Source organism: Musa acuminata, chromosome BXJ1-8 (genome assembly GCF_036884655.1).
Source record: "Musa acuminata AAA Group cultivar baxijiao chromosome BXJ1-8, Cavendish_Baxijiao_AAA, whole genome shotgun sequence".
NCBI classification, from domain to species: Eukaryota; Viridiplantae; Streptophyta; class Magnoliopsida; order Zingiberales; family Musaceae; genus Musa; species Musa acuminata.
In genome coordinates this window covers 18,308,328-18,333,596 of record NC_088334.1, presented here as the reverse complement: position 1 = coordinate 18,333,596, position 25,269 = coordinate 18,308,328, and positions in this window count along the sequence as shown.

Sequence of the window (25,269 nt, the reverse complement as noted above, 5' to 3'; positions counted from 1 at the left end):
CCTCAATGGGAACCTCGAGGAGGAGGTGTATATGATGCAACCTGAGGGATTCGTGTCCAAGAACTGCCCAGATAAGGTGTGCAGGTTGCTTAGATCCATTTATGGACTAAAGCAAGCTTCCCGAAGTTGGAACATAAGATTTGATGAGGCAATCAGATCTTATGACTTCGTTAAGAACGAAGATGAGCCTTGTGTGTATAGGAAGGTAAGTGGGAGCGCTATCACCTTTTTGGTGTTATATGTGGATGACATCCTCATCATTGGGAATGACGTAGGAATGCTAACCACAGTAAAGGCTTGGTTATCTAGACACTTCTCCATGAAGGACTTAGGGGAAGCATCCTATATCTTGGGGATTAGAATCTATAGAGATAGATCCAAAAGGATGCTTGGCTTGTCCCAGTCTAGGTACATAGAAACCATTGTCAAAAGGTTTGGCATGGAAAATTCCAAGAGAGGTCTCATACCGATGAGACATGGGATATCGCTTTCTACGAGTATGTCCCCAAAGACTCCAGAAGAAAGGGCAAACATGAATATGATACCTTATGCCTCAGCAACAGGGTCTATCATGTATGCCATGCTATGTACTAGGCCTGATATAGCATATGCTCTAAGTGTCACGAGCAGGTATCAGGCGGATCCAGGCTTGGAGCACTGGAAAGCAGTAAAGTGTATCCTTAAGTACTTAAGAAGGACTAAGGATCTTTTACTAGTATATGGAGGTAATAGTCTTAAGGTTGAAGGCTACACAGACTCAAGTTTTCAGTCTGATGTCGATGATAGCAAGTCGAATTCAGGGTATGTGTACACCTTGAATGGAGGAGCAGTGTGCTAGAAGAGTTCCAAGCAAAATACCACTGTTGACTCGACCACAGAGGCGGAGTACATTGCTGCATTAGATGTAGCAAAGGAAGGAGTCTGGGTGAAGAAGTTCATCACAGATTTGGGAGTCGTGCCGGGTAGCAAGGAGCCGATCTCCTTATATTGAGACAACTATGGGACGATTACTCAAATAAGGGAACCCGGGTCTCATCAGAAGTGTTCTGAGGAGGTTCCAGCTTATTAGAGAGATCGTAACCCGAGGAGATGTAGTAGTGGAAAGAGTTCCATCCGAAGATAACATTGTAGATCCACTGACAAAGCCGTTGTCTCATTTTGTCTTTGAGCGTCACAAGGGTCTGATGGGGATCAGACACATAAGTGATTGGTTTTAGGTCAAGTGGGAGATTGCTAGTCATAGGTGCCCAGCAAGCCAATCACGTGAGTGATGGCACGTGTGACTTGATATAGAATCTTTTTGCTTATTATATTTTGACGTATATCACTTTATAACTATTGCATAAATGCATACATATATTGTGATGTCCTTGGATTTGTGCAATGGGAATCGGATCGTGATGAGATCACGATAATGAGATCGATTCACCTTTAAACACATATCCTAAATAATCCCGGTCATAGGTTACTCGAGAGGGACATCGTGATAATCGGATAGACTGGTGTGCTGTATACCCGTCCATATGATGGATGCAGCTGGTCTCATAGCTGCTCGTGTAGGGACACTAGGGATACAGTACAGGTGCTCATTGGAGAATAAGTTCACTGATTGATCCGCTTACGGAATGCTGGATGGTTGATGATGCCTTATTGTCAGACAGCGATTCCGTAGTCCTAGTGGTGTATCTGGTCCTTAGACTTGAGACACCAAGGATATCCTGTATTAGTGCTCCACTCTTTGATACCAAACTTATAGGTTTGGCTGTCCCAGATCTAGTACAGTGGGTTATTGGGAATGGTAGTCGACCTTACGAGGGCTATTGAGTGTCGATAGAGGATCATCCACTCTCGGCATCATGAGAGGAATATCCCATGTGTTCTTGCTCAGACAAATCGCTGGCCAGGGTCATTCGGGTTGAGAGAGAAAGAGTTCTCCGGGAGAATCCGATTATAGCGAGACTCGAGTAGAAACCGTATGGGTCTGTCAACACCATGCTCGATATACGGTCTCTGGGATATTAGATGGATGAGGGATTATAGGTACACGATAACTGAGGACAGACAAGTCCAATGGATTGGATTCCCCTGTATCGTCTGGGGACTACGGCGTAGTGGCCTAGTACTTCCGTAGTCGATGAGTCAAGTGAATTATTACAGAGATAATAATTCACTGAGTTAGAAAGAGTTCTGACAGGTATGACTCACGGCCAGCTCGATATTGGGCCTAGAGGGTCACACACATATGGTAGGCATTGCGATGAGTAGAGGTTCGGATATGAGATATTCGACGAAGCCCTTGTCTTATTGGATGCAGATCCAATACCCACTAGGGGAGGACCTATTAGGGTTTGATAGGGGACCTCTATAAATAGGAGGGATTCAGAGCCTCATAGGCTAGAGCCTTTGCTTGCCTTTTCTATTCTCCTCTTCCTCTCCACCTCAGAGCAGGCCTGGAGTTTTGAGGAGCGTCGTCACAACCCTGCTGTGTGGATCACCACTAGAGAGGAGGACGCTTGACCTCCTTCACCCTCTCCTAAGGATCTGCAAGGAAACAGGGATATACGATCTCCCTAGGTAACACAACCTACTCTATACGCAGTTTTAAGTTTCGCGGATTTTGCGCACCAATCTTCGTACGATGACGAACATCTTTTTGGGAATCGGGGATTTTGTATTCTTGTTCTTCTGCTGTGCATGTGATGTCGCCCCCATGATTTCCCAACAGTACCATGGTCTTCACTCCTTGAATCCATACCCTGCGGTACCATGGCCTTCACTCCTTGAATTACACCCCAACTTGGAGTAATTCTCTCATAGGTTTGGTCGCCTCTGGGATTGTACCGTCTTCTCCATCAACCCTGCCACCTACTCCATTAAGTAGCAAAGGTACAGCACCGCGTATTGCCTACTTCGTTCCTTGGTTTTGTACCCTTGCATGACCCGAAGTCCTTCATTTTCGGCTATCTTGATGAAAAGCTCATTGACACCAGTCTTACGAAGTTCCTCAGCCTCTGCCCTTCAGCCTTGTCATAGTACTTGGAGATTGCCTCTGCATGATCCACCTCCTCGGCCCCTTTCACGACCAAGCGCTCTCCCTCCATGAGAGCAAGGGATCAATGACTTTCACGGAAGTCCCACCTCTACGGTACCATGGCGCTGCCTTGCCCATGGCCCTACTATCCGTCGCCTCGCATCTACATCCCTTTTCTTCACGATCAGTAGATATGTCTCCGTGGCACTCCTCTGAGTCCACCTCCATTCTAACTGATGCTTGATTTTGGGTAGCTAAGTCCCTCTGGACTTGTCGTCGCTTCCTCGCCCCTTTCGACCCCTTGCTTCAACACCTCTGTGTTCTCCAAGTAGTCCGTTTGGTCAATGAAAAGACAGACTGCAACTCTCATGCATGGCCTCTGCTATCACGTTATAGGGTTTGCACTGATTCTGTTCTCCTTAGCTTCTTTGGTAGCAACGTTCGCTTACTTGACCTTGTCCTCTGACTTGCCGGGCTCCCTTAAGAGAATATGAGCTCTGGAGCAGTCCAACTCTCCAGCTGCTTCGATAATACCTCTGTATGATCAAGTCCCTCCAATGGGACTCACCGGTACTTGCATTCAAACTTTTCCCTTGGTGGAACACAACCCCCATATGCTGATAACCAAGGTTTTCATTCGATGCAAAATTCGATGCATGCACGGAAGATCCGCCTCTACAGTACCATGGCCTTCACTCCTTGAATCCATAGCCCTTCTTGCTGTCGTGTTGTTCACCGAAGTGGAGCTTCCAGTAGTTCTCGATCATACCTCCGTATGATCTAGTCCCTCACGGAACTCATTCATGTGTATCGCATTGCCATGAACTATTCCACCATGATCCGCTGCACCATGTCGCCTCCTGGTGACATCTCTATTGCAATCTGATCCTTGTGGGATGAACTCGAATTGTGGTCCCTCCATGTGTGGCCTCTACCAATACATCGCAGGGTCTCTTCCACCTTTGATTTTATTCGCTCCTTTGGCAATCGACCTTCATCCACCCACTCTTGGGTCACACCTAGATGAAGCACCGCTCTAGGACAGTCCATCGCCTAGTAGCTCCCGAAGTCCCCCGACTTCGCTACAATTAGTGCACCATTGTCTGGATCCTAGGCCTCTGCCCCTACCAGCACAATCTTCGCTGTGCACCGCTTCCTTTATGGCAACTTGAATGGCAACACTATGGCATATTCTTCAAGAGTACCCACCTCTGCATCCTCTTGCCCCGTGCTAAGGCCTTCTGAACCCAACTTCGCCTCTGCAAATTGAGTTGCCTTAGTTCCTCCATCACATGCTTTTCCGAGATAAGGTGCATGTGCCCAGAAGCTCCTTTCGTCTTTGGCACCATGCAAGATGAGTCCGCTTCGTCAGAATGAAGGACCCATGGAACAACATGATCCTACTCTTGCCTCTACAAGAGTTCATGTCCTTGACCTCTATCCAAGGAAAGCACTGTGCCTCCGCTCCATGTTCCATCTTCTATACTGGCTCCCTTCATGCGGCTTGGGTACTTTGCCAAGTTACACCCAAGTTACTCCGCTCCTCGTTTTTGTATTGAGTTGATGGTGGCCCTCGTGCCCACCATTCCACGGGTCAGCCCCCCCCTTGAGTTCGATCTCATATCGACTCCAAGTGTCCCTTCATTTGTGTTGCTTTGGGTCGCTCCCCCACTTGATCTCGCAATGCATCTACCAATGCATTCTCTTGAGCGAAATCATATGACGACTCCTCGCTGCTTGCTCAGTCCATTGATCTTCGTGGAGTTGTTGTTTGTTGAGGTACTCCTCCTCAACTTGTGAGGTCCATCCTGTTAGGATCGAGAGCACTAAGAGGGGGGGGGGGGTGAATTAGTGCAGCGGAAATCTTTCAGCGATTAAAACCAAAAGCTGCGTTCATTCGATAAAAACGATTTCGATGTAAAAGCCGATTTTAAGATTAGGCACAGTTTACGTTTAAACACTGTTTACGTCTAAACGCAGTTTGCGTCTAAACGCAATTTTACATCTAAATGCTGATTTTACGTCTAAATGCAGTTTACGTCTAAAACGTAGTTTTACGTCTAAACGCAGTTTGCGTCTAAGCGTAGTTTTACGTCTAAACGTAGTTTTACGTTTAAAAGTAGTTTACGTCTAAAACACAGTTTTACGTCTAAACACAGTTTGTGCAGTTTACGTCTAAACGCAGTTTTACGTCTAGACGCAGTTTGCGTCTAAACGTAGTTTTACGTCTAAACGCAGTTTACGCAGTTTACGTCTAAGCGTAGTTTCGAAAAGATCTGAACTTAGAAACTCATTCGTAAAAGCGCAGAAGACAGTTTGCAGTTATAAATAGAATCAAAACGTAAACGTAAACTGCAATGTAAAGATCGTACGAAAACACCGATTTACGTCTGAATGCAGATTCGAAAAGATCAGAACTTAGAAACTTGTTCATAAAAGCGCAGAGAGCAGTAGCTATGTAGGAGGTTTGCAGTAATGATAAAGTGCTCAAAATAAAAGCAAACCAGAGATTTAGAGTGGTTCGGTCAGTCTTGACCTACTCCACTTTTGGCTTCCTCCACCGACGAGGTCACCGACGTCAACTAGAGGCCTTCCTTCAATAGGCAAAGGCCAACTGCCCTTTTACAGTTTCACTCCTTTTGACGGGATCAGGAGACAACCCTTACAGAACCTTTCTCTCCTCTCTTTACAACTCAAGACTTTGAAGAACAAAAGGAGGAGATCTTAAAGGCTTTACAACAATTTTGAGCTCTTAGAATCACAGAAAAGATCAAGATTTCGGTGTAGGTCTGTGTAGGTCTATATCTTTTCAGTGCTAAATGGGTGGGGTATTTATAGGCCCCAACCCAGTTCAAATTTGGAGCTCAAAACGATCAAATCCCGGAATTCCGGGATCAGGCGGTTGCACCTCCTGACTGGAGAGGTTGCACCGCTTGGCAGAGCTCGAAGACTGAGCCTGGGCGGTTGCACCTCTCTGTCAGGGGCGGTTGCACCGCCTGAGTCTGGCTCGGAGACTGAGCCCTAGGTGGTGCCACCTCCTGACTGAGGCGGTTGCACCTCTCTACCAGAGCTCGAAGACCGAGCTCAAGCGGTGCTACCTCTCTGTCAGAGGAGGTTGCACCGTCCAGTCTTGCTAGAAGACTGAGCTCAGGCGGTGCCACCTCCTGGCTGGGACGGTTGCACCGCCCAGTCTCGCTGGGAGACTTAGCCCAGGCGGTGCTACCTCCTGGCTGGGGCGGTTGCACCTCCTGGTGCAATCAGGGTCCGAATGGGTAGCTCCATTCGGCCCAATTTCAGTTTTTCAGGGGCCCAATTGCCCCAAGATTAAGCTAATGGGATCACCTCCCATTTCTAACTTAATCAACATGCTAACTACGGTTAAATCTAAGACAATTTCTGCAGTTTTGCTTCGGTGCGTCACTCGTTTCTTCCGGCGAGTTTCCGGCGAACTTCCGTCGATCATCCGATGAACCCTCGGTGATGCTCCTGCGGACTTCCGGCAAACTCTTGGACTTGCGACGATCCACTTGGCAAGTTCCGACGAGCTTCGCTTGGCAAGCTTCTGGACTTCTCGGATTTGTTCTCGCAGAACCTCCGACGACCGTCCGAATTTCCGTCGAACTCTCGAACTCCCAACGTGATCATAAACTTGACTCCGGCGCAACTCCTGCTGCTTGTCTAACTTTCATCGTAGTTAATCCTGCACACTTATCTCAACACATAGATTAGAAAACAAATGACAATTGACTTCATCATCAAAATCCGAGATTCAACAATCTCCCCTTTTTTTATGATGATAATCAATTGATAATGGAGTTATCCTTAACTCCTCCTGTCTATATGCCATAGTTGAGATAAGTCAACCTTGAATTCAAGACCTAAGAATTCAAGTGACGTATTGATAAGTTAGATTAGTTAAACTTATCAATACTCCCATCATGATGTATCTCTTCAAGGATGATGTCAAGGCTTGACATACATCATCAAGTTTGTATGATTGTGTTTGTAACTATTCATCATGCAGTTGAACATTATCATATAAAGCTGTGAAGCATTATTACATGATGCACACACTTCAAATATTCTAGCAAGTTTTGCATTATCTACATGGTAAGATATCAACTCAAGGCATAATGCAAACTATAGCACATGTTCATATATCTCTTGGTGATGCAAGGATGGCATAATCATAGCAGTGTTTATAGCATCACTCAAGTATTTCTCGGTGATGCAAGTATGACATAGATATAATCATGGCCGTGTTTATCAATTCATTATATTTCTCCCCCTTTGTCATCAACAAAAAGTATGGTAATTGTGATACCAGGAAAATAATATTAGCAAGCTTATAGAGAAATTTTACATAGATTGCTTTGAATACTTCTTCCCCTTTTTGTTATAATCCATTGTATACGTAAAGATATTGCAAGATGGAATCACTTCATCAAATCTATTTTAGAAACTTATTTTTCATGAAAGTGTACGAGAAAATCTGTTTTATAACATTCGAATAATGAGATGCATTCGGACAAGATATTATCATGAAGACAAAACATTTCAACACATGTTATGTAATGGTAATCAAGTGAGTTGATCATTCAATAAAGTCCGAAAAATAATTTTGACTAATTTATTTATTTGGACACATCAACATTCCTAATTCTCTTCTTATGAAATTACAAGGTATTCAAAACTTTTAGCACAACATTCCATATCACTTACCCAAAAAAAAATAGAAAATGATACCATAAAAATCCGAGATAACCTTTCAATCACAGGGCCCAAAACATAAGTTTACCACGATAGATGTATACAACCATATCAGAGATTATGACAAAGCACATTATGGTGAGTAACATAAGGAGTTTACAACAACAACAACCGTTCATACAAGTTCATTCATAAGGTGGAAAATTAAAGTGCCTAAACAAGGAGTCAAATTGACTATGAATTTGCTGTAGCTCAGATAGGATTTGATCTTGTCATTGTTCAATCCGTTCTTGTCTCTGTTCGAATCGGTCCATCCGAATCCCAATATCTTCGACGGATGATGTATGAGTTTGCTCGACTGGATGTATTTCCTCAAAGGGACATATCGGAGGAGATTTGGTACCCCTAAATACTGGTGTTTCCGGTTCTGGTTCAGGTTGAGGGGGATCAGTTCTTCTTGGCATTCTAACCCAGTTACCGTTTCTATAATTACATCTTAGTCGGTGAAGTAGATTTTTGTTTATTATGCTAAATCTATCTACTTTCATTACTTCTTCTTCTGGTGGTATTAGAATGTCGTAAGCTTTCATTATTCTAGTGATTATACCACCATATGGGAGCATCATGTCTTTCTCAGATAATTCTAGCATGTTTTGTTGGATAAGATAACCAAGACAGATGTCATTGCCCTTCATGATCAAATACATAGTTCCCAATTCTAATTGACTCACTTCATCATGATGGTATTGTTTAGGAAGAATTATGCTAGTCAGGATATGATGAAGAATCTTAGTGTTTAAGGGTAGTAGATGTTCACAACTTTTAGGAACAAATGCTAAGTTGGGATTGTTAAAGATTGTTCCTAAGGCTTCAACATAGGATGTTCCAATAGTTTCATCATCCCATGATCCTCTAAAGTAAAGTCCTATGCTTTTCATGGGAATGCCTATCATATCACAAATGAATCTATCAGTGATTGAGATGTGTTGTCCTAAGAGATAGGTGGACATTCTTTCTTCATCATCTATTTGTATGTTGTTGTAAAACAATCTAACTAGTCTTGGATAGATGGGTTCTTTAATTTGCAAGATTGGAAGTAGATCTAGGTTTGCAAACCATTGGATAGTCTCTAAGTCTCTTAGTTCATTCAGATCTACGTATTTTCCCTTATTGATACTTCTAAGTTCGAAAGAGGAAAATTTTTCAGCATGGCTTTTTGAATCAAAAAGGATGAAATCAAACTCTTATACTAATCTCCTCTTTCCCTTGTCCCTTAAGGATCTTCTAGATCCCATAACTACTGCTGTTTTAGAGGGATGATGATGAGCAAGAGTAAATGAAGAACAAAACAGAATTTAAGGGCTTCTTAGAGAGTACCTTAGTGAAATCTTCAAGAGAGGGAAGGATTCTTGATGTTTTGCTCCGTAATCGGAGGTATTTGGGAAGCTTAGAGGAGTGAAATGAGAATGGAGGAGACTTGGAAGAGTAGAGGAGGGAATGGGAGTGAGTTGGGGTCGATTCCATCGCCGGCCCTAGCATGGGTTAAAAAGGCAGAGTTGCGGGCGGTTGCACCTTTGGCTGGAGCGGTGCAACCGCTGGCAACCCGTGGTAGCTGGAGGTGCCACCTCCAGCTGGAGAGGTGCCACCGCTTGTAGCCAGTGAGCACTTAACGTGATTTGATCAGGGAGCCTTTGCTTTGAGGAGAGTTTTTCATTCAGAGCAATTAACGTTTCTTACGTGATTTCGTATGAGTTTTTATTTTAAGGAAGAAGCTCTTGTACGATCAAGATAGATCTTTTAACGTGCGTACTCCTCATGTCGTACACATGTTGATAGTTTGTTTGGTATCCCTTTTAAGTTCATGACATATTTAGTTTCTTCATGATACAAGAATTGATTCGTAGATGATAAAATTGACGGGTTCGAAGATCAAGGGGATATGTGAATTTGGGAATCATATGTTTCTAATTCTGAAAAGTCAAATAAGGTTGTATCCAAATCACATTTGTGATTTCATAACTTCCACTTGTTATTTAAGCGTTGCGAGTTCCTTTTTGACTCTTGGGTTATGACTATCGAGAATCAAGGAGCAGAATATTATTTCTTGCTCCAGCCTAAAATTTTAATGTTTTTATAGGAAGGGATGATTTTTAGGTACCCATTTGCTTTTGGGTGCCTCACAAATAGATCTACATTGTTTATCATGTTGCACAGAATTTATTATTGTTCCTTTAGGAACCCGGATCAATTTGTTTGGACTTATTTTCTTGAATGGACAATAATGTGTCTTGTGTCCAAATTTACAACAGAAGTTACATTTGTCTTGATGTCGAACATGTAAGATGGAGCCTTTTATGAAGGTGGTTGGATTTTGGTGAGGACTTCTCACGAATCCAATTCCACTTCTTTTTGGAACATGACCCTTGTTCGTAAGGATCATGTTCAATGACTTGCTACCAACTTCGAATTTCTTCAAGGTGTCCTTAAGTAGCACGTTTTCCTTTCAGAAGGTTTCTAGATCATGGCATTTTATGCATGAGCTTAAACTATCATGATGTTCAGCATTTAACTTATCGAAATTGCAAATAAGACAATCATGCTCCTTTTTTAGCAATTTGTATTTTCTACTAATTATTTTACATTCATCAAACAATTCATGGAAAGCATTTAATAATTCATGATAAGGTAAATCTTCATCAATTAAATCTGTTACCTTATCTCTGATGGCCATTAAGGCATAATGAGCAACTTGCTCGGTGTTGGACTCCTCTTCTTCGGATGCGCTCGAGTCATCCCATGTTGCTTGAAGCGCTTTCTTCTTTGATGTTCTCCTTTTGACTTGGGGACAGTCACTTTTTTAGTGTCCCGGCTTTTTGCATTCATAGCAAATAACTTGGTCCTTCTTAGGTTCAGGCCTTTTTGCGTCATTCTTAAACTTGTTTTTTTTAAAGAATTTTTTAAATTTTCTTGTTAAAAGTGCCAAGTCATCATCATAGTCCTCATCACTTGAGTTTTCTCTCAAGTGGCATTCTGAAGTTTTGAGTGCCATATCCTTCCTGTTCTTTGGAAGGATGTCTTCTTGCTCTTCATGAGCTTTACAAGTCATTTCGTAGGTCATTAACGTCCCGATTAGTTCTTCAAGAGGGAAGTTGCGCAGATCTTTTGCCTCTTGAATAGCAGTGACTTTAGGATCCCAACTCTTAGGAAGGGATCTTAGTATCTTATTTACGAGCTCAAAATCCGAAAAACTTTTTCCGAGTCCTTTTAGACCGTTGACGATATCCGTGAAACGGGTAAACATGTCGCCAATGGTTTCACTCAGTTTCATCCGGAAAAGTTCGAAAGAATGTAACAGCAGATTGATTTTTGACTCTTTCACTCTACTTGTGCCTTCATGAGTCACTTCGAGTGTGTGCCAAATATCAAATGCAGTTTCACAAGTTGAAACACGGTTAAACTCGTTTTTATCAAGTGCACAAAATAAGGCATTCATAGCCTTTGCATTAAGAGCGAAAGCCTTCTTCTCCAAATCATTCCAATCGATCATTGGAAGAGAAGACTTTGAAAATCCATTTTCGACAAGATTCCACAGTTCAAAATCCATAGAAATAAGAAAGATCCTCATTCGGGTCTTCCAGTAGGTGTAGTCCGTCCCATTGAACATGGGTGGACGCGTAATAGAATGCCCCTCTTGGTTTCCGGCGTATGCCATCTCTCTTGGGTTTTAATCCGTTAGAGAGTTAACCTTGCTCTGATACCAATTGTTAGGATCGAGAGCACTAAGAGGGGGGGGGGGGGGGGGTGAATTAGTGCAGCGGAAATCTTTCAGCGATTAAAACCAAAAGCTGCGTTCGTTCGATAAAAACGATTTCGATATAAAAGCCGATTTTAAGATTAGGCACAGTTTACGTTTAAACACTGTTTACGTCTAAACGCAGTTTGCGTCTAAATGTAGTTTTACGTCTAAATGCTGATTTTGCGTCTAAATGTAATTTACGTCTAAAACGCAGTTTTACGTCTAAACGCAGTTTGCGTCTAAACGTAGTTTTACGTCTAAACGTAGTTTTACGTTTAAAAGTAGTTTACATCTAAAACACAGTTTTACATCTAAACACAGTTTGCACAGTTTACGTCTAAACACAGTTTTACGTCTAAACGCAGTTTGCGTCTAAACGTAGTTTTACGTCTAAACGCAGTTTGCGCAGTTTACGTCTAAGCGTAGTTTCGAAAAGATCTAAACTTAGAAACTCGTTCGTAAAAGCGTAGAAGACAGTTTGCAGTTATAAATAGAATCAAAACGTAAACGTAAACTGCAATGTAAAGATCGTACGAAAACACCGATTTACGTCTGAATGCAGATTCGGAAAGATCAGAACTTAGAAACTTGTTCGTAAAAGCGCAGAGAGTAGTAGCCATGTAGGAGGTTCGCAGTAGTGATAAAGTGCTCAAAATAAAAGCAAACCAGAGATTTAGAGTGGTTCGGTCAGTCATGACCTACTCAATTTTTGGCTTCCTCCACCGACGAGGTCACCGACGTCAACTAGAGGCCTTCCTTCAATAGGCGAAGGCCAACTGCCCTTTTACAGTTTCACTCCTTTTGACGGGATCAGGAGACAACCCTTACAGAACCTTTCTCTCCTCTCTTTACAACTCAAGACTTTGAAGAACAGAAGGAGGAGATCTTAAAGGCTTTACAACAATTTTGAGCTCTTAGAATCACAGAAAAGATCAAGATTTCGGTGTAGGTCTGTGTAGGTCTGTATCTTTTCAGTGCTGAATGGGTGGGGTATTTATAGGCCCCAACCCAGTTCAAATTTGGAGCTCAAAACGATCAAATCCTGAAATTCAGGGATCAGGCGGTTGCACCTCCTGACTGGAGAGGTTGCACCGCCTGGCAGAGCTCGAAGACTGAGCCTGGGCGGTTGCACCTCTCTATCAGGGGCGGTTGCACCGCCTGAGTTTGGCTCAGAGACTGAGCCCCAGGCGGTGCCACCTCCTGACTGAGGCGGTTGCACCTCTCTACCAGAGCTTGAAGACCGAGCTCAGGCGGTGCTACCTCTCTGTCAGAGGAGGTTGCACCACCCAGTCTTGCTCGAAGACTGAGCTCAGGCGGTGCCACCTCCTGGCTGGGGTGGTTGCACCGCCCAGTCTCGCTGGGAGACATAGCCCAGGCGGTGCTACCTCCTGGCTGGGGCGGTTGCACCTCCTGGTGCAATCGGGGTTCGAATGGGTAGCTCCATTCGGCCCAATTTCGATTTTTCAAGGGCCCAATTGCCCCAAGATTAAGCTAATGGGATCACCTCCCATTTCCAACTTAATCAACGTGCTAACTACGATTAAATCTAAGACAATTTCTGTAGCTTTGCTTCGGTGTGTCACTCGCTTCTTCCGGTGAGTTTCCGGTGAACTTCCGTCGATCATCCGATGAACCCTCGGTGATGCTCTTACGGACTTCCGGCAAACTCTTGGACTTGCGACGATCCACTTGGCATGTTCCGACGAGCTTCGCTTGGCAAGCTTCTGGACTTCTCGGATCTGTTCCCGCAGAACCTCCGACGACCGTCCGAACTTCCGTCGAACTCTCGAACTCCCAACGTGATCATAAACTTGACTCCGGCACAACTCCTGCTGCTTGTCTAACTTTCATCGTAGTTAATCCTGCACACTTATCTCAACACATAGATTAGACAACAAATGACAATTGACTTCATCATCAAAATCCGAGATTCAACACATCCCACATGATTCTCCCTCTGGAGAGTCGAGACTTATCCCTCCTGGATAACTATCCCCTTTGGAGCAACATCTCTCTTCGTTTCGGAGACCACCATCCCCTTGGACTACTCTGATCTGCTGAACAAACTGTGCATTGTTCTGCCTCCTGTAAACGCACTTGCTAGATTGCGACTCCACGTCAATACAACCCTCGCTGCACCACTCAAGGCCTAGCAACATGCTGAACTCGTTGCACACTTCAACCTCCTACGGACGTATCCTTTACATGCTGAAGAGAAAGTTTCAATGCTCCATGGCGCCGAGTTTTGGTCGCCTTGGGATGGCCACGAACATTCCATCGTCTGCATATAAGCCCATGTATGAGTATCGAATTATTTGAGTTAGCAATTCCCCTCACCTCTATGAGCTTTGCACAACTCTTACGGTCACTGAGCAACTCATTCCACCTTGCATGGTCTCATCCTTTACCAAGCGCCTCGCTTGCCTTGAGCACCATCAAGTATAGTTGTCAACGTTGAGCCGTAGCTTAAACTCAACCATCCCAACCTTTGTGCGCTCCGCATTCTTTCAAGCTTGCCTGTTCTCGTGATGCCTCTTGCGCGAAGGGTTGGCCATTCATCTGAATGCCAATCTTAGATGCACGCTCCTCCGAGCGACTCTTTTTCCCTACATCTCCATGCCCGTTTTACCCCAAACGGTCGTGCGTGTGCTGATTGCCCTCAACGAAGCCCCGCTAGGTCCCCCACATTTGCGTGCTAAGTGTTTCTATGAGTGCTTGTCTCACTCTAATACCATCTGTCACGGACTTAGCTGGTTTTGCCTAAGTCGTGCGGCACCCTTGCGTGTCCGTCCACAAAGGTCAACCTCCTCAAAGCCTCCCATGTCCCTTAGGACCCACAAAAGAGAGAACGAGTTAGAGAAAATGCCTCATTCGGGATCCACAAGCAAACATTTCTGAAAACACTTCATAAATAAAGCAAATTACAAATAGACTTTACAAGCTCTAAACAGTTGCACAACAAAGGGTAAAATGGTTCATTACAGACCGAACTAAAATGAGACTATTAAGCCTTCGGCTGTCCCTCTACATACTAGTCAAAGTATGAATATACCAAAAGACATGGACATACATAAGCATTACATCAAACATCTTGTTTAGAAGTTTGTCCGTGACATAGCATAGGCGGTGGTACTGCCTATGCCCGGGGAACCTAGGATGAGAAAGTTTTAGGCTCCAAGTTTGAATCAACTTGAAACCTATAAATACCCCTCTCAACCCTGGTTAAAGAACACAAGCATAGAGAGTTCAAAAGTAGAAAAACATTGTAGAAATCTTTTGTGAGAATCCTCCTCTAGTCTAAGTGTTAGAATTCTGTAAGAGGAGAGTGAGTGCTTGTAAGGGTTGTCTCCTAAACCCATGAAAAAGAGAAAAGGGGTGTAAAAGGGTAGTTGATCTTTGTCCATTGAAAGAAGATCAATAGTAAAAGCCGGTGGCCTCGACGGAAGAGGAATCAGCAAAGTGGATGTAGGTCACGACAACTGAACCACTCTAAAATCTGGTTTGCATTTATATTTGTGCAATTTATCTTTACTGCAAACCTCTTTAATCGCTTATTGCTTTCAATACATTTACAAACATGTTTCAAGTTAAGATCTTTATAAAAAGGTTTTCGTCGGAAATGGTTTTTATAGAACAAAGTTTTAATCGAGACGTAATCTTTCTACTACACTAATTCACCCCCCCTCTTAATGCCGACCCTTGATCCTAACAGCCATCAGGTGCTTTGGCGAAAGTTTTACAAAGTCAACTTCTAGATCGAAAGGAACCATATGCTATTCACCCATAATTGAGATCTAAGAAGGCCCTATTGTTAGAAAATAAACTCTCACAGAAGGAAAAGAAACTTGAATAGGAGAGAAGAGGATGGGAAAAGAAGGCAAGAAGAACCCTTTTGTATTATTGTTCTGCTACTTGGCAGAACATTCTCTTGTTGAATCTCAATTTTGATGATGAAGTCAATTATAATTTGTTTGATCTAATCTATATGTTTGAGAAAAGTATGCAGGATTAAGTACGATAGCAGTAAGACATAAAGTAGGTGTTGTACCGGAGTCAAGATCGAGATCTTATTGGGAGCTCGAGAGTTCGTTAGAAGTCTGGACGTTCGTTGGAAGTTCTGCTGGAACCAACCGAGAAGTCTAGGAGCTTGCCAAAGAAGCTCATCAGAACTCACCAAGAAGATCATCGTAACATCCAGGAGCTTGTCAGGAGTCCATCGGAACATTGCCGAGAGTTCGTCAGATGTTTGCCGGAAGTACGCCGGAAACTCGTTGGAAGAGTAATTGACGCATCGAAACAAGAAGCGCTGTAATTATGTCTTAGTTATCATAGTTAGAGCATAAATTAAGTTAGAATTGGGAAGTAATCCCACTAACTTAATTAGGGGCCAATTGGGCCCTTAACAAGGCTAAATTGGGCCAAATTGATCAGCCAATTTAGCCCTTAAAAAGATGATCGGCGATGGCACCGCTAGGGCCAGTGGTGCCACCGCCTAGAAGGCAGTGCCCTAGGATATCTGGGCAGTGGTACCACTGGCAGTGAATGCTACCAATGATGGTATCGCCCTTGTCTAGTGGTGGTACCGCCTAGTGTCAAATCAACGGTGATAGTACCACCCAGTGTCAGATTAGCGGTGGTAGTACGACCCAATAACGATGGTGGTACCGTCAGTACTCCGGATTCCGTGGATGTGACACTTTTTAGCTCCAATTTTGAAGTCATTGGGGCCTATAAACACCCCACCCTTTTCTGCATGAAAGGGCACGAAACCTATTGGCTTAATCTTGAATTCTTGAGTCTTAAAGTGTTGTAAAAGATAACGTTCTCCTCCTTCATCTCTTAATCTTGAATTCTTGAGACTTATAAGGGTTATCTCCTAAACTTGGGAAAAAGAGAAAGTGCTATAAAGAGGTGTTCGGTCTTTATCTATTGAAGGAAGGCCTTTAGTGGATGCTAGTGACCTCGTTGGAGGAGGAATCCGAAAGTGGGTGTAGGTCACATTGACCGAACCACTCTAAATTTTGATTTGCTTTTCATTTGTGCAATTTACATTACTACAAACCTCCTTAATCTTCTCTTAAACTTTTACGAAAGCTTTCATGTTCAACTTCTCTCCGAAATAGATTGAATCGAAATCATTTTCGTCGAAATCAATTTTAATCGAAATAAACATTTTTCTGAAATCGCGAAAGTTTTCCGCTACACTAATTCACCCCCCCTCTTAGTGCCACTCTTGATCCTAACAGTTGGTATCAGAGTAAGGTTCACTCTCATTTGGTTTTAAACCCAAAAGATATGATATTTGCCAGCAACCTAGAGGGTCATTCAATTACACGTCCGCCTATGTTCAATGAGACAGATTACACATATTGGAAGACTAGAATGAGAATCTTCCTAATTTCAATGGATTTTGAATTATGAAATATTGTAGAAAATAGATTTCAAAAGTCTTCTCTTCCAATAAATGATTGGAATGAATTGGAGAAGTATACTTTTGCTTTAAACGCAAAGGCTATGAATACCTTGGTTTATGCCTTAGATAAAAATGAGTTTAATCATGTGTCCATTTATGAAACGACATTTGATATTTGGCATACACTCGTAGTGACTCATGAAGGCATTAATAAAATGGAGTCAAAAATCAATCTTTTAGTGCATACTTATGAATTGTTTCGAATGAAACCGAGTGAGACCATTGGAGACATGTACACCCGATTTACGGTTGTCGTCAATGGTCTAAAAGGACTTGGTAAATGTTTCTCGTATTTTGAGCTTGTTAATAAAATTTTAAGATCCCTTCCAAAGAGTTGAGACTCTAAAGTCACGGTCATTCAAGTGGCCAAAGATTTAAATAACTTTCCTCTTGAAGAACTAATCAGATCACTAATGACCTATGAGATGACTTATAATGCTTATAAAGAGCTAGAGAACAACCTTCCAAAGAATAGGAAGGATATGACTCTAAGAACTCAAGAAGACAACTTGAAAGAAAATTCAAGTAATGAGGACTTTGATCAAGACTTGGCACTATTAACAAAAAGGTTCAAAAAATTTATAAAAAGAAAAATTTAAAAGTGATACTAAAAATAAAACTGAACCTAAGAAAGAACAAGTGATATGTTATGAATGTAAGAAGCCAGGACATTATAAGAGTGAGTGTCCCTAATCAAAGAAGAGACAACCAAAGAAGAAGAAGGCTCTTAAAGCAACATGGGACGACTCAAGTTCATCCGAAGAAGAGGAGCCAACCAACATCAAGCATATTGCTCACTATGCACTAATGGCCATTGGAGATGAGGTAATAAGTTCATTTGATGCAAATTTATCATTTGATGAGCTTTTAAATATTTTTTATAATTTATTTGATGAATGTAAATCAATTAGTAAAAAATATAAATTGTTAAAAAAGGAGCATGATTCTCTTGTTAGTTATTATGATAAATTAAAAGTTGAGCATAATGATAGTTTAGCTTCATGTACGAAATGTGATGAACTAGAATTACTTCAAAAAGAAAACTTGCTACTTAAGAAAACCTTAGAAAAATTTGAGGTTGGTAGCAAATCCTTAAACATGATCCTTGCCAATAAGGGTCACGTTTATAGAAAAGGCAGAATCGAATTTGTGAGTAGCTCTCACCAAAATCCAACCATCTTTGTTGAAGGCCCTACTTTACATATTTCACCCTGAAAGAAATACAACTTTTGTTGTAAATTTGGTCATGTAGCTTATCATTGTCCATTTAAGAAATGTAATCCACACAAATTGATTTGGGTTCCTAAAAAAACCTCAAATGACTCAATGTAATATGATAAGCTATGTAGATCGATTTTTGAGGTACCTAAGGTCAAATGGGTACCTAAAAATCATCCTTTTTTGTAGAAACGTTTACCATCACAAGCTAGAAGCAAGAGATGGTACCTTGATAGTAGATGCTCAAGGAATATGACTAGAGATCCATCTCAATTCTCTAAGCTCACTAGCATAGACGAAGGATATGTCACATTCGGAGACAATAATAAGGGTAAAATCAATGGCAAAGGAACATATGTAACAAATCCACCTTTTCTATTGAAGATGTATTAGTTGATGATTTAAAGCATAACATTTTGAGTATTAGTCAATTGTGTGATAAAGGATACATCATTAGTTTTAAATCCAATGCTTATATTATTGAAAAATCATTCAAAAACATATCTATGATTGCTTTAAAACAAAATAATGTATACACTATCGATATTAATGATCTTTGTAATGAAATATGTTTTTCGGTTTTGAATGACGATGCTTGACTTTAGCATAGGAGGTTAGGTCATGCTAGCATGAAACTAATCTCTCAAATTTTATTTAAAGAACTTGTGAGAGGAATTCCTCACATTAAGTTCATCAAAGACAATGTATGTGATGCATGTCAACTAGGAAAGCAAATAAAAAGTAGTTTCAAACTAAAGAACCAAATAAGCATCTCTAGGCCATTACAATTAATCCGTATGGACTTATTTAAATCAATTGCTACATCAAGCCTAGGAGGAAGCAAATATGCATTTGTCATCATGGATAATTTTAGTAGATACACATGGACTTACTTTTTGGCATACAAAAGTGATTGCTTTAGGTGTTTCTCTAAGTTTTGTAAAATTATTCAAAATGAAAAGAGATTTATGATTTCATCAATTTGAAGTGATCACGGTGGTAAATTTTAAAACTGTGATTTCCAAGAATTTTGTGAATCTAATGGATACAACCACAACTTCTCTACTCCAAGAAATCCTCAACAAAATGAAGTAGTAGAAAGAAAGAATAGAAACTTATAAGAAATGATAAGAACCATGTTGAATGAACATAGTCTACCCAAATATTTTTGGGCTCAAGCCATAAATACGGCATGCTATGTCATGAATAGAGTTCTAGTAAGACCCTTACTCACCAAAACTCCTTATGAGTTGTGAAACAACAAAAAACCTAATGTTTTATATTTTAAAGTTTTTGGGTGTAAGTGTTTTATCTTGAATGAAAAAAATGCCTTAGGAAAATTTGATGCTAAATCCAATGAAGAATTTTTTCTTGGCTATTCTTCTATTTCTAAAGCATTTTATATTTTTAACAAAAGAACCTTAATTATAGAAGAGTCTATTCATGTTGTTTTCAATGAAGTTTCTAAAGTTAAGAAAAATGAGTTTGATGATGATCTTAATTTTAATGCCTTGAATTTAAATGAAACCCTTTCTCCATCTAACAACTTGGATGTATCTTCTTCTGAAACATCCTTACCTAAGGAATGGAAGTATGTAGATGCTCATCCTAAGGAGCTAATCATTGGAAACACATCAAAAAGGGTTCAAACTCATTCTTCTCTTAAGAATTTTTGTGCCAATGCCGCTTTTCTCTCCCAAATTGAACCAAAATGCATTGATGAGGTCTTGAAAGATGATTCAGGGGTTATCGTAATGAAAGAAGAGTTGAACCAATTTGAGAGATATAAGGTGTGGAAGCTTGTTCCTAGGCCAAATGACCATTTAATTATTAGTACTAAATGGGTCTTTAGAAACAAGCAAGATGAATTTGGTATCGTGGTTCGAAACAAGGCTAGATTAGTGGCCAAGAGTTTTAACCAAGAAGAAGGTATCGATTATGAAGAAACCTTCGCTCCTGTGGCACGATTAGAAGCCATAAGGATGCTCTTTGCCTATACTAATAGTAATAATTTTAAGTTGTTTCAAATGGATGTTAAAAGTGCTTTTCTTAATGGCTTTATTTTCGAAGAAGTTTATGTTGAACAACCTCCCAGATTTGAGAATTATAATCTCCCTAATCATGTGTTTAAATTGACTATAGCTCTCTCTAGATTGAAACAAACCCCAAGGGCTTGGTATGAGAGACTTAGCTCATTTTTTATCGAAAATAATTTTTCTAAAGGCATGGTCGATACTATATTGTTTATGAAAAATTTTAAAAATAATTTTCTTATTGTTCAAATTTATGTTGATAATATTATTTTCGGTTCTATGAATGAATCTCTATGTGAGTTATTTGCTAAAAGTACAAGTCTTGAATTTGAAATGAGTTTGATGGGAGAATTAACTTTCTTTTTAGTCTTACAAATCAAATAACTAAGTAATGATATTTTTCTTAGTCAAATAAAATATATCTTAGATTTACTAAAAATGTTTAATATGGATAGCTCAAAGGATATTAACACTAGTATGAGCACCTCCACTAAGTTAGACATTGATGAAAGTTGAAAAAGCTTTGTTCAAAAAGCTTATAGGGGTATGATAGGAAGTTTACTATAACTCACTGCAACTAGACTGGATATTATGTTTAGTGTAGGACTATGTTTTAGGTTTCAATCTAATCCTAAGATATCTCATCTTAAAGCAGTTAAGAGAATATTTAGATATCTTAAAGGAACCATAAATCTAGGATTATGGTATCCAAAATCCGATAACTTTGAGCTAATTCTTATGCTGATGCGGATTTTGCTGGATATAGATTAGATAGAAAAAGCACATCCGGAACATGTCAATTTTTAGGACACACACTTGTTTCTTGGTCTTCTAAGAAATAAAACTCGGTTGCACTATCTACAACCAAAGCTAAGTGTTGAATCTCGTATTTTGATGATGAAACTACTTGATATATGTTTATGATTTAATCTGTGTTTTGAGTGACGCAGGATGCTTTGATCAGGATGAGACAATTAAAGCAGGAAAATCATGTTGTGCCGGAGGAACATGTCAGAAGATTGGTCGTCGAGCTGGTGGATCGGTCGACGTATCGACAGAAGGCTTCGGGCCGTGGACTTGGGCATCAGGCCAAGAAGAGCGGGTATTGCGCCAAGGATATCGGAGTTGCGGAGTCAACTGGCCGATTGGGCAATAGGCCGCAGGAGAGGACGATGCGCCGAAGAATCAGACGAAGCGTCGAGGGACCAATGACATGCCGGACAACTTGGTTAATTGCTTAGGATTAATTGTCTCGATCGAAGTTTTGTTTTAAGTGTGCAGGATTAACTACGATGTAAGTAAGACAAGCAGCAGGAGTTGCGCCGGAATCAAGTTCATGATCACGTTGGGAGTTCGAGAGTTCGACGGAAGTTTGGACGGTCGTCGGAGGTTCTGCGGGAACAGATCCGAGAAGTCCAGAAGCTTGCCAAGCGAAGCTCGTCGGAACTCGCCAAGTGGATCATCGCAAAGTCCAGGAGTTTGCCGGAAGTCCGTAGGAGCATCACCGAGGGTTCATCGGATGATCGACGGAAGTTCGCCGGAAACTCGCCGGAAGAAGCGATTGACGCACCGAAGCAAAGCTGCATAAATTGTCTTAGAATTAATCGTAGTTAGCACGTTGATTCAGTTGGAAATGGGAGGTGATCCCATTAGCTTAATCTTGGGGCATTTGGGCCCTTGAAAAACCGAAATTGGGCCGAATGGAGCTAACCATTCGGACCCTGATTGCACCAGGAGGTGCAACCGCCTAGGCCAGGAGGTGGTACTGCCTGGGCTAAGTCTTCCAGCGAGACTGGGCGGTGCAACTGCCCCAGCCAGGAGGTGGCACCGCCTGAGCTCAGTCTTCGAGCTAGACTGGGCGATGCAACCTCCCTGACAGAGAGGTGGCACCGCTTGAGCTCGGTCTTCGAGCTCTGGCAGAGAGGTGCAACCGCCTCAATCAAGAGGTGGCACCGCTTGGGGCTCAGTCTCCGAGCCAGACTCAGGCGGTGCAACCGCCCTTGACAGAGAGGTGCAACCGCCTGGGCTCAGTCTTCGAGCTCTGCCAGGTGGTGCAACCTCTCCAATCAGGAGGTGCAACCGCCTGATCCCGGAATTCCGGGATTTGATCGTTTTGAGCTCCAAATTTGAACTGGGTTGGGGCCTATAAATACCCTACCCATTCAGCACTGAAAAGATACAGACCTACACCGAAATATTGATCTTTTCTGTGATTCTAAGAGCTCAAATTTGTGTAAAGCCCAAAAGTTCTCCTCTTTCTGTTCTTCAAGTTTTGAGTTGTAAAGAGAGGAGAGAAAGGGTCTGTAAGGGTTGTCTCCTAAGCCCGTCAAAAGGAGTGAAACTGTAAAAGGGCAGTTGGCCTTCACCTATTGAAGGAAGGCCTCTAGTTGACGTCGGTGACCTCGTCGGTGGAGGAAGCCAAAAGTGGAGTAGGTCAAGACTGACCGAACCACTCTAAATCTCTGGTTTGCTTTTATTTTGAGCACTTTATCATTACTGCAAACCTTCTACATAGCTACTGCTCTCTGCGCTTTTATGAACAAGTTTCTGAGTTCTGATCTTTCCGAATCTGCATTCAGACGTAAATCGGTGTTTTCGTACGATCTTTACATTGCAGTTTACGTTTACGTTTTAATTCTATTTATAATTGCAAACTGTCTTTTGCGCTTTTACGAACGAGTTTCTAAGTTCAGATCTTTTCGAATCTGCGTTTAGACGTAAACTACGTTTTGACGTAAAACTGTGTTTAGACGCAAACTGCGTTTAGACGTAAAATTGCGTTTAGACGTAAACTGCGCTTAGACGCAAACTGCGCTTAGACGCAATCTGAGCTTAGACGCAAACTGCGTTTAGACGCAAACTGCGTTTAGACGTAAAACTGCATTTAGACGCAAACTGCGCTTAGACGCAAACTGCGCTTACGCAATCTGAGTTTAGACGCAAACTGCATTTAGACGCAAACTATGTTTAGACATAAAACTGCGTTTAGACGCAAACTGCGTTTAGACGTAAACAACGTTTAAACGGAAACTGTGCCTAATCTTAAAATCGGCTTTTACATCGAAATCGTTTTTATCGAACAAACGCAGCTTTTGGTTTTAATCGCTGAAAGATTTCCGCTGCACTAATTCACCCCCCCCCCCTCTTAGTGCTCTCGATCCTAACAATTGGTATCAGAGCCCGGTTTTTCTCATTTCGGATTTACACCCGAGAGAAATGGCTCTTCATGGCTTTCAAGAGGGCTTATCGGTCTTTCGTCCACCGTTGTTTAACGGATTGGACTACACTTATTGGAAAACTCGAATGAGAGTTTTCTTGATTTCTACAAATTTGGATTTATGGAATATCATTGAAAACGGTTTTCAACTTCCCTCTAAACCGATGAACGAATGGTTGGATTTGGAGAAGAAGTATTTTTCTTTAAACGCAAAGGCTATGAATGCCTTATTTTGCGCTTTGGACAAAAATGAGTTCAATCGGATTTCTACGTGCGAAACGGCTTTTGACATTTGGCGAACACTTGAAATCACGCATGAGGGAACTAGTAGAGTCAAAGACTCGAAAGTTAACTTTTTACTGCATGATTTCGAGCTTTTTCATATGAAACCAAGCGAAACTGTTGTTGACATGTACACCCGTTTTACGGATGTCGTCAATGGTTTAAAATCACTTGGTAAAAGCTTTTCGGATTTTGAACTCGTTAACAAAGTTTTGCGCTCACTTTCTAAAACTTGGGATTCAAAAGTAACTACTATTCAAGAATCGAAAAACTTGAACCAATTTCCACTTGAAGAACTAATTGGTTCATTGATCACATATGAAATGACGTGCAATGCACGTGAAGAACTTGAGAACCACCTTCCAAAGAACAGGAAGGATTTGGGACATAGAACATTTGAAAACCACTCGAGCATAAGCTCAAGTGATGGTGAACTTAAACTACAAATGAAACAAAAATTAAAAAGTAAAAAGAACGGAACTACTTGCTTTGAACGCAAGAAGAAGGACAAAAATTGGGATGAATCAAGCTCCTCCGAAGACGAGGAGAAAATCAACAAAGGCGAGGTGGCAAACTACGCCTTTACGCCTTTCGACGCTGAGGTAATCAAAATGCCTTTAAATTACTTTGAAATTACATGATGCTTTTCATAAAGCATTGTTCTTTTTTATTTAATTTTCTTGAAAGTTACATGTTTATTAATTTTATAATGAAAATACAAACAATTAGGAATCATGCTTATCATTCTAGTAATTTTGAAAATAATCATGAAAATTGGATGTTTATGATAAACAAAATGATTTTGATTAAAAATACCTTATGAAATCATGCTATATGTGGTTGAGAAGTAATAATGTGTATCATGTTGATTTCCATTGTTATTTCTCGATTTTGAGTATATGAAATCATGTTTAATTTGAAGTTATGATTAATGAGTATATATTTTTGAAATTATGATGATTCTTGATATTTATGGATTATCGATTTTCATGATAATAACAGTGGCTTAAAAAAAAAAAAATTGATGCATGTTTTCATAAATGAAAAGGCATGCTAACATGAAATCGATCACTTAAGATGAAACACTAAAAAAAAGGGGAGAAATATATGAATTGATGCTATAAACACTATGCTATGATTATCCCATGCTTGCATCATCAAGAGATATATGAATTGATATAATTGCCATATCTGCAATGCTTATATGAATTGATGCTATGATTGCCAAATTTGTATTATGCCATGTTTGCATCATGCGTTAAGATATCAAGAACTTGTATCGTAATTTTACGCATTGATATCTTACCATGTGATGAAATGCTACAATTGATGAACACTTGAAATATAATCCTCTATCTTATTGATTTGTCAATAAATCTATGCTTGTCATATATGAATTTATTGAATGTAATTTTGAGGATGATTTCCGATTTGACAAATGCTTGATTCGTATTTATGACATAAGATACACTTTAAATATGAATCATGCTTCAATCAGATTAAATGCTT